Source organism: Rhinoraja longicauda, chromosome 13, assembly GCF_053455715.1.
Source record: "Rhinoraja longicauda isolate Sanriku21f chromosome 13, sRhiLon1.1, whole genome shotgun sequence".
Classification (NCBI taxonomy): domain Eukaryota; kingdom Metazoa; phylum Chordata; class Chondrichthyes; order Rajiformes; family Arhynchobatidae; genus Rhinoraja; species Rhinoraja longicauda.
In genome coordinates this window covers 52,590,657-52,599,884 of record NC_135965.1, presented here as the reverse complement: position 1 = coordinate 52,599,884, position 9,228 = coordinate 52,590,657, and positions in this window count along the sequence as shown.

Below are 9,228 nucleotides of genomic sequence, written 5' to 3'. Positions count from 1 at the left end.
TACCTAATTCCCTGCTCCTGTCACTTTGGTTAAGATCTGTTGTCACGTGTACCAAGGCACGATGGAAATTGGTGTTTTGCTTGCTATCTCAACCGTTCAAATAATAATGCAGGTAAATATACCGACCAGCCAAAACATTATGCCCACCTGCCTAATATGCTGTTGGTACTCCGTGTGCAGCCCCATACGCAGCAGGGTGCGATGCACTGTGTATTGTGACACATTCCCCCCGTGACCACCATTAACATTTTCTGTGACTTGTGCCACAGTCGACCTTCTGTGGGTTCAGACCAGACGGGATAGCCTTCGTTGCCCTCGCGCATCGATGAGCCTTGGGCGCCCAACACCCTGTCTGTTGCCGGTTTGTGGTTTGTCCCTCCTCGGACCACTGTCAGTAGGTACTCACCACTGCTGACAGGGAGCCCCCCACAAGCCTTGCCGTTTCACAGATGCTCTGACCCAGTCGTCTGGCCATAACAATTTGGCCCTTGTCAAAGTCGCTCAGATCTTTACTCCTGCCCATTTCTCCTGCATCCAACACATCAACTTCAAGAACAGACTGTTCACTTGTTGCCTAATATATCCCACCCCTTGATAGGTTCCATTGTAACAAGATAATCAATGTTATTCACTTCACCTGTCAGTGGTCATAAGGTTTTGGCTGATTGGTGTATAATCAAGTCAAACTCCGGTAAGTGGGTAGAGCAGAGTGCAGAATATGGTTCTCGACACAACAATTCCAGAAACAAAGTCCAATGTCCGCAATGGGGTCGAGGTGAATCATACAGTACCCCGGCTTGTAGCTATTAACTATATACACAAGCTTTGCTAAAGTTGACTTCTCCAGAATTGAAGGTTTTCCATTTTGAAACCATTTTTGTGGCAGAGCTTGTACTAAAGGCTTTGTTTTGGCTGCCACGGATGTAAGCCACCTCTTGGTGAGACTGAATAAAGAGAGGTAGGGGTGAAGGTATGGAAGGATTTGTGAGAAGGTAGTTGCTCTTTATTTTTACAATCTCCCAACTATTCCATCTTTGTATCCAAAGCAACAGCAGTATTAACTCCAGCTTCTGAAGAACAAGGTTAAAGTGTAGATGCAAGTTTACAAAAGACACAATGCTGGAGTAACTCGGGATCGGAAATGTCACCCAACCTGCCGAGTTACTCCGGCACTTTGTATCTTATGTTCAAGTGTTTTTAAAGCAGCGTTTTGCTCTGGTGTCTCTGTAACCCTGGGGTCAGGGCACGGCTCCTGAAATTTGACAACATTTCACAGAGGCAACCTGCAATATTCATCCCTTCCCACCCAAACCACCCTCTCCCCAGGTACCTTCCCTTGCAACCGCAGAAGGTGCAACACCTGTCCCTATACCTCCGTTTGGGATCCCAGACAGTACTTTCAGGTTAGGTAGAGGTTCACTTGCACCTCCTCCAACCTCATCTTTTTTTTTTTTTTTTTTTTTTTTAATAGTCAATAGTCGTTTATTTGTTACATACACATAAATGTGTAGTAAAATGAAACATTACCCGCAGTTGAACAATAAGACCAATAAGATTAATCAATAAAAATGCAATAACACATACAATCACAACTAACACCAACAAAAAGAAACATCCATCACAGTGAGTCTCCTCCAGTCCCTCCTCACTGTGATGGAAGGCCAAAATGTCTTTTTCTCTTCCCTGCCGTCTTGTCCCGCGGTCAGGCTGTTGGAGTTGCCACGTCGGGGCGGTCGGGGCTCCCGATATTGAAGCCCCCGCTGGGCGGTGAAAGGTCAACGGCCTATTTCAGGCCGCGCCGGACGGTGAAAGGTCCGCGACGGACCGACCCAAGCCCCGCGATTCGGGGCGGGCGAACACGCTGCCGTTGCCGGAGCTCCCGATGTCGGCCCCCACCCAGGGGTCTGCGGGCTTCCGACGTCCACGCGGCCCGCGCCGGAGCCTCCGGAGACGAGTCGCAGCCGCGCCCGCAGCATCCGCAGGCAGCCAGCGCCGCAGGTGGTGAGTCCGGGCCGCAGGCTCTGCGAACCAGAGCCCCAGGTGTTCCCAGGTGAATGGCCGGTGGTGGCCGCAACGGGAACGGAGACACGACACAGAACAAAGGTCACGTCTCCGTTCTGGAGAGAGAATGTTACAGTTCCCGTTCCCTCCCACCCCCCCCCCCCCAAAACATAACATACAAACACTACATCATATTAAACTACAATTCAGACAAAAACAACAAAAAACACAAAAGACAGACGGACTGCAGGCAAGCCGCAGCTGCGACGGCAGCGCTGGCTCCCTGTCCGTTGTTCAAGATGTGGACTCTTATACATCGAGACCAAACGCAGACTGGGCGATCATTTCACTGAACACCTTCACTCAGTCCGCCTGAACCTACCTAATCTCCCAGTTGTTAAACATTTTAATTCTTCCCATTCCCACACTGACCTTTCTGTCCTAGGTCTCCTCCATTGTCAGAGTGATGCTACACACAAATTGGAGGAACAGCATCTCATATTTCACCTGGGCAACTTACAGCCCAGTAATATGAATATTGATTTATCTCACTTCAGGTAGCCCCGGCATTCAATAGACAATAGACAATAGGTGCAGGAGTAGGCCATTCAGCCCTTCGAGCCAGCACCGCCATTCAATGCGATCATGGCTGATCACTCAATCAGTACCCCGTTCCTGCCTTCTCCCCATACCCCCTCACTCCGCTATCCTTAAGAGCTCTATCCAGCTCTCTCTTGAAAGCATCTAACGAACTGGCCTCCACTGCCTTCTGAGGCAGAGAATTCCACACCTTCGCCACTCTGACTGAAAAAGTTCTTCCTCATCTCCGTTCTAAATGGCCTACCCCTTATTTTTAAACTCTGGCCCCTTGTTCTGGACTCCCCCAACATTGGGAACATGTTTCCTGCCTCTAATGTGTCCAATCCCCTAATTATCTTATATGTTTCAATAAGATCCCCCCTCATCCTTCTAAATTCCAGTGTATACAAGCCCAATCGCTCCAGCCTTTCAACATACGACAGTCCCGCCATTCCCTCCCTCTATCCCTCCCCCACCCACGTTGCACCAGCTTCTTGTTTTCATCCAACAACCAGCTAACAATGGCCTGTCTCCTTTATCATCGTTACTTTCTTTGCATATCTTTCATTCATTGTCCTTTATCTCTCTACACTGTCTATATCTCTCTTTTCCCTGACCAGTCTGAAGAAGGGTCTCGACCCAAAACAGCGCCCATTCCTTCTCTCCAGAGATGCTGCCCATCCCACTGAGTCACTCCAGCTTTTTGTGTCTATCTTTTGCCAGACCTCCCAACCCTTCTGAATTTGGCGGAAAGTTTCCGCTTATATCATTTCAGCCATTCCGATTTTGCACCTCATTTTTCCGCCAAACTCACGCCTCCCCTCGCCTGACTCTGCTACCCCTTCAGTTGTACAGGGCATTGGTGAGACCACACCTGGAGTATTGCGTAAAGTTTTGGTCTAATCTGAGGAAAGACATTCTTGCCATAGAGGGAGTACAGAGAAGGTTCACCAGATTGATTCCTGGGATGGCAGGATTTGCATATGAAGAAAGACTGGATAGACTCGGCTTGTACTCGCTGGAATTTAGAAGATTGAGGGGGGATCTTATAAAAACTTACAAAATTCTTAAGGGGTTGGACAGGCTAGATGCAGGAAGATTGTTCCCGATGTTGGGGAAGTCCAGAACAAGGGGTTACAGTTTAAGGATAAGGGGGAAGCCTTTTAGGACCGAGATGTGAACGTTTGTTTTCACACAGAGAGTGGTGAATCTGTGGAATTCTCTGCCGCAGAAGGTAGTTGAGGCCAGTTCATTGGCTATATTTAAGAGGGAGTTAGATGTGGCCCTTGTGGCTAAAGGGATCAGGGGGTATGGAGAGAAGGCAGGTACGGGATACTGAGTTGGATGATCAGCCATGATCATATTGAATGGCGGTGCGTACAGGCTCGAAGGGCCGAATGGCCTACTCCTGCACCTATTTTCTATGTACAGTTTGGTCTGTATGTTTAGCAGTAATATAATCTGGGCAATTCAACTTGGGATTTTTATTGCAGAACTCCCATCCTCTTCACATCAGTACTGGCCTTTCACATCTTGGGTCTTCCCTCCAGGTCTGCTTCATTTCCCTCTTTTGGAGATGTTTAGTGGGCCACAATTTGAGTTTTGGATCGCCAAGTCTACTCTCTCCCTAAATCCAATTCCCATCAAAAAGAAAGCAGTGAGGCGGTGGCCCAGTGGTAGAGTTGCTGCCTCACAGCGCCAGAGACCCGGCTTCCATCCTGACCACGGGTGCTGTCTGTACGGGTGTTCTACCCATGACCTGCGTGGCTTTTCTGCGGTTTCCACCCGCACTCGAGACGTACAGGTTTGTAGGTTAATTGGCTTGGTAAAATTATTCCTAAAGTGTGTAGGATAGAGTTAATGTGCGGGGATTGCTGGTTGGTGCGGACTCGATGGGCCGAACGTCCTGTTTCCGCGCTATACCTCTAAACTAAACTTCATGTTTAAATCAACCAAGGAAAACACACAGTGCTGAAGGAACAGGTCAGGCAGCATCTGTGCAGGGAGATGGACAGGGGACAGGTTGATGTTTCGGGTCACCAGCCTGAAGAAAGGACCTGACCCATGACATCACCCATCCATTCCCTCCCCAGGTGCTGCCTGACCTGCTGAATTACTCCAGCACTTTGTCCTTTTTTTGTAAACCGGCATCTGCAGTTCCTTCTGTCCCACATTTTAGTGTTTTGCTCAAGATTTCAGTACTTGTAGTCTCTTATCTCCATTTTATAACACGAATACGAGTTTTGAAACCACCACTTTATCTCACCAGATGGCAGTCTGCTCCTTCAGCATGTGGTGACTGATTAAAATTCATTTCTTTTCTACGAGTATATAATGAGCAAACCAAATAAAATTTATGACCTGCCAATAAAATACCAGCAAAATCATTTATACTATTAATAAAATGTCTTTTAAAAATTAGAGAATACTAGTACAAATAGCATTGAACAGCAGAATCTATAGATGTCCAATTTCATTTCCCCTGTTAAGTATCATTAAGCTGGAAAGAATGCAGAGAAGATTTACACAGATGTTGCCAGGACTTGAGGGGGTGAACTACAGAGAGAGTTTTTATGCGGGCTAGGACTTTATTCCCTGGAGTGCAGGAGGCTAAGGAGTGATCTTAGAGTGTGTAAACTCATTAGTATAGGAAGAAAACTGCAGATGCTGGTTAAAATCAAAGGTAGACACAAAATGCTGGAGTAACGCAGCGGGTCAGGCAGCATCTCGGGAGAGAAGGAATGGCTGATGATTCGGGTTGAGACCCTTCTTCAGACTGATGTCAGGGGAAGGGGTGGGACAAAGATAGGATGTAGTCGGAGACAGGAAGACTAGTGGGAGAACTGGGAAGGGGGAGGGGATAGAGAGGGAAAGCAGGGACTATCTGAAGTTAGAGAAGTCAATGTTCATACCGCTGGGGTGTAAACTACCCAAGCGAAATATGAGATGCTGTTCCATGAGGGGAATAGATACAATGAATGTGCAGTCTGTGGGTAAGGGAATCAAACAACAGGTCATAGAGTGAAGAAGTTGCCCCTAGAATCTTAAATCTGAGGGTGGTGGGTGTATAGAACAAGCTGCCAGAGGAGCTAGTTCAGGCAGGGACTATAACACCATTTAAGACGTTTGGACAGGCACATTGGGGAGGAAAGGTTTTGAGGGATCTGGACCAAACATGGGCAGGTGGGACATAGGGCATCTTGGTTGGTGTGGATGAGTTGGGCCAAAGGAACTGTTTCGTGCTGTAGAATTCTGACTCAGAATGGCAGAATTAAATAAAGACACATGGCAGGATGTTACCCCACTTCATGCCTTTCACACTCGGGGCATTTCACAAAGGCCAATTGAACTACTTTCCTGCACGTCTTTGGGACGTGGGAGGAACCCCACGCAGTCACAGGCAGAACGTGCAAACTCCACCCAGACAGCACCTGAGGTCATGATCAAGCTTGGATCTCTGGCGCTGCGAGTCAGCTGCACTACCCGCTGCGCCACTCCAAGGACGTACAGGTTTGTAGGTTCGTTGTCTAGGTACAAGTGTCAATTGTCCCTCGTGTGTGTTAGTGTGCTGGGATCGCTGGTCGGTGTGGACTCGGTGGGCCAAAGGGCCTGTTTCCGCGCTGTATCTCTAAAATAAACTGAACTAAAAGCCACTGTGGACCATAAGAATGAACTATCTCCCACATCTTTTGTTCTCATTGTATGTGGTGTAAACGGCGTGAAAATATGGCAACTTGTGCAAGTGTGAATTGTGCAAAAAGAATTTCACTGCAGTGCCCACGTGACAATGAAGTGCCATTGACTCGGTCTGGAGGTGATGCAGAACAGGAGACGTGCGTCTGATTCTCGACACCCACTCTGCAATTACCGATCAGGTCAGGAGCAGGCTGCTTGCATGAATTTATTTTTGTTTCTGACTCCCACGTGTGAGAGCACGTCTGCTTCTTGCATTTCCCTTCATTTGAGTCACACCAGCAGCTTGTCATGTGACCACACACCCCACGTAATGTCACACTTCAGCGGTAGCCATGTAGTCGCCATGTAGTCACCCTGACTCACGCCACACAATCGCTCACTGCACACGCACAGAAACAGGCCCTTCGTCCCACTGTGACTGTCATTCCCCACATAGCCATCTGTCTAGCCAAAAGCCTTTTAAACTCCACTACTTTGTTGCTTGAAATAGTCTTGTTAGATTTCAACCTCTTGTGTCTCGTTGCTTTTCACTTAGTATGGCTGTATGGTAACTCACATTTCACTGTACCTTAATTGGTACATGTGACAATAAATTGATCTTGAAATCTATCTTATCCGCCCAGCAGTGCGTTCAAGGTACTCACCACTTTTAAAAAATCACCTTACATAACTCTTTTAAAGTTTGATCCTCTCACCGTAAACACTGCCCCTCTCAACTTATCCTTTGCCCCTCTCAGCTTTTACTTTAATTTTACTTTCAATGTGCCCCTCTCACGTAAAGCGTTGCCGTCTCACCTAAACCTTTGCCCCTCTCACCTTAACTTAACCTCTCTCACCTTTAACTCTATTGCTCTCAAACAAAACTTTGACTCTTCCACCTTCAAGTTTGTCCCCTCTCACCTAAAACTGTGTCCCCTCACCTTAAACTTTGCCCCATCCCTACACACTAAAACTCTCGTTTGTTTGTTTGTTTGTTACTGAACTGCAGCCAAAACGGTACACGAGAGCGCGACAATTTTAGGCCCACCTTACTCACCGTCATCCCTTTGGTGCTAATGGAAGAAGTTTCATTGAAATCGTTGTTATATTTTTTAAGTTATTCACATTTTAAAGTTAAATCTATCTCCTAGGGAGGGAGGGGGGAGGATAAGGGGGATGGAGGGGGATGGAGTGGGGTGGAGGGGGATGGAGTGGGGTGGAGGGGGATGGAGTGGGGTGCCAAGGGGAAGAGGGAGGGGGGGGAGGGTGGAGGAGAGGGTGCTGCACCAATGCAGGAGAGGTTTGGGCCCAACTTGGTCTATTCTCCCCTAACATTTTGTCTCTCCCACCACAAACTTTGCCTCATGCAAGATGATGTTTGCATGCGTGACATTTAAGTAAGACATGAAAGTGGACTCAAAAATCTTTGATTTAAAATAACTAGCGAAGCTTTTAATGCAGGAAAAGTCAAGTCAAGTCAATTTTATTTGTGTAGCACATTTAAAAACAACCCTCGTTGACCAAAGTGCTGTACATCATCAGTTCAGGTGGAAGGAAGAAGCTCCGAATTAATTCACGACCAATGAAGATTTATTTGAACCAGTTATGTTATGAATAGTTAATAAGAAAACTTTGGGAGATTTATTGATCGCTGCAAAAAAATTACCCATTGAGCAGATGCCCATAGAAATCACACTGCAAAGCAAAGAGATCGGGTAAACAGTTAAACATTCTGAGGGAAGTTTGATGCACAAATGGTAATTGTCTCACCTGCTCATATGGTTGAGAAACTGTTTAAAAAATCGTGGAAACAAGTTTGTTTGCCCAACCAGTTTTGAAGCCTGATCAAGCTGAAACATGGTGCATTGAAATAGTCACCTGGTAAACCTGGCTGTCCAGTTGTAAACAGTTCCCTGGGTGAGGAAGGGTCCCGACCAGAAACATCTCCAGTCCATGTTCTCCAGAGATGCTGCCTGACCCGTTGAGTTACACCAGCAGTTTGTGTTGTCCTTCCCCGTGTTAGAGCTGGAAGTTCGTCCTTACGGAATTCATAAGGTTTTATTTCATGAGTCAAAGGAGCAGAAGTAGGCAATTCAGCCCAAGGAGTCTACTCCACCATTCAGTTGTGGCTGATCTCACTTTACCTTTCAATCCCATTCTCCTGACTTCTTCCCGTAACGTTTGACACCCGTACCAATTTCAATCACACATTTGCCGGAAAACCAAAATAGAATTGTGTCGGTGAGATCGAAGGAAGTGATTCTGAGTGAAAGAAAAATTCGCATAGAACAGTACAGCAATGTACAGGCTTGAAGAAGGGCCTAGACCCCAAACGTCACCCATCCCTTCACTCCACAGATGCTGTCTGACCCTTGACGAAGGGTCTGGACCCCAAACGTCACCCATCCCTTCACTCCACAGATGCTGCCTGACCCGCCCAGTTACTGCGGCATTTTGTGTCTATCTTCGATGTAAACCAGCATCTGCGGTTCCTTCCTACACAAGAACAACTCTTATCAGCCTGCACATAATCCATATCCCCCCATTCCCTGTATTTCCATTCAAGAGTCTCTTCAAATGCTTCCACCACAACCCCTGGCAGCATGTTCCAGACCCCCACAACCACTGGCAGCAAGTCCCAGACCCCCACAACCCCTGGCAGCATGTTCCAGACCCCCACAACCCCTGGCAGTGCGTCCCAGACCCCCACAACCCCTGGCAGTGCCTTCCAGACCCCCACAACCCCTGGCAGCATGTTCCAGACCCCCACAATCCCTGGCAGTGCCTTCCAGACCCCCACAACCATTGGCAGTGCCTTCCAGACCCCCACCACCCCTGGTAGCATGTTCCAGACCCCCACCACCCCTGGCAGTATGTTCCAGACCCCCACAACCCCTGCCAGCATGTCCCAGACCCCCACAACCACTGGCAGTGCCTTCCAGACCCCCACCACCCCTGGCAGTATGTTCCAGA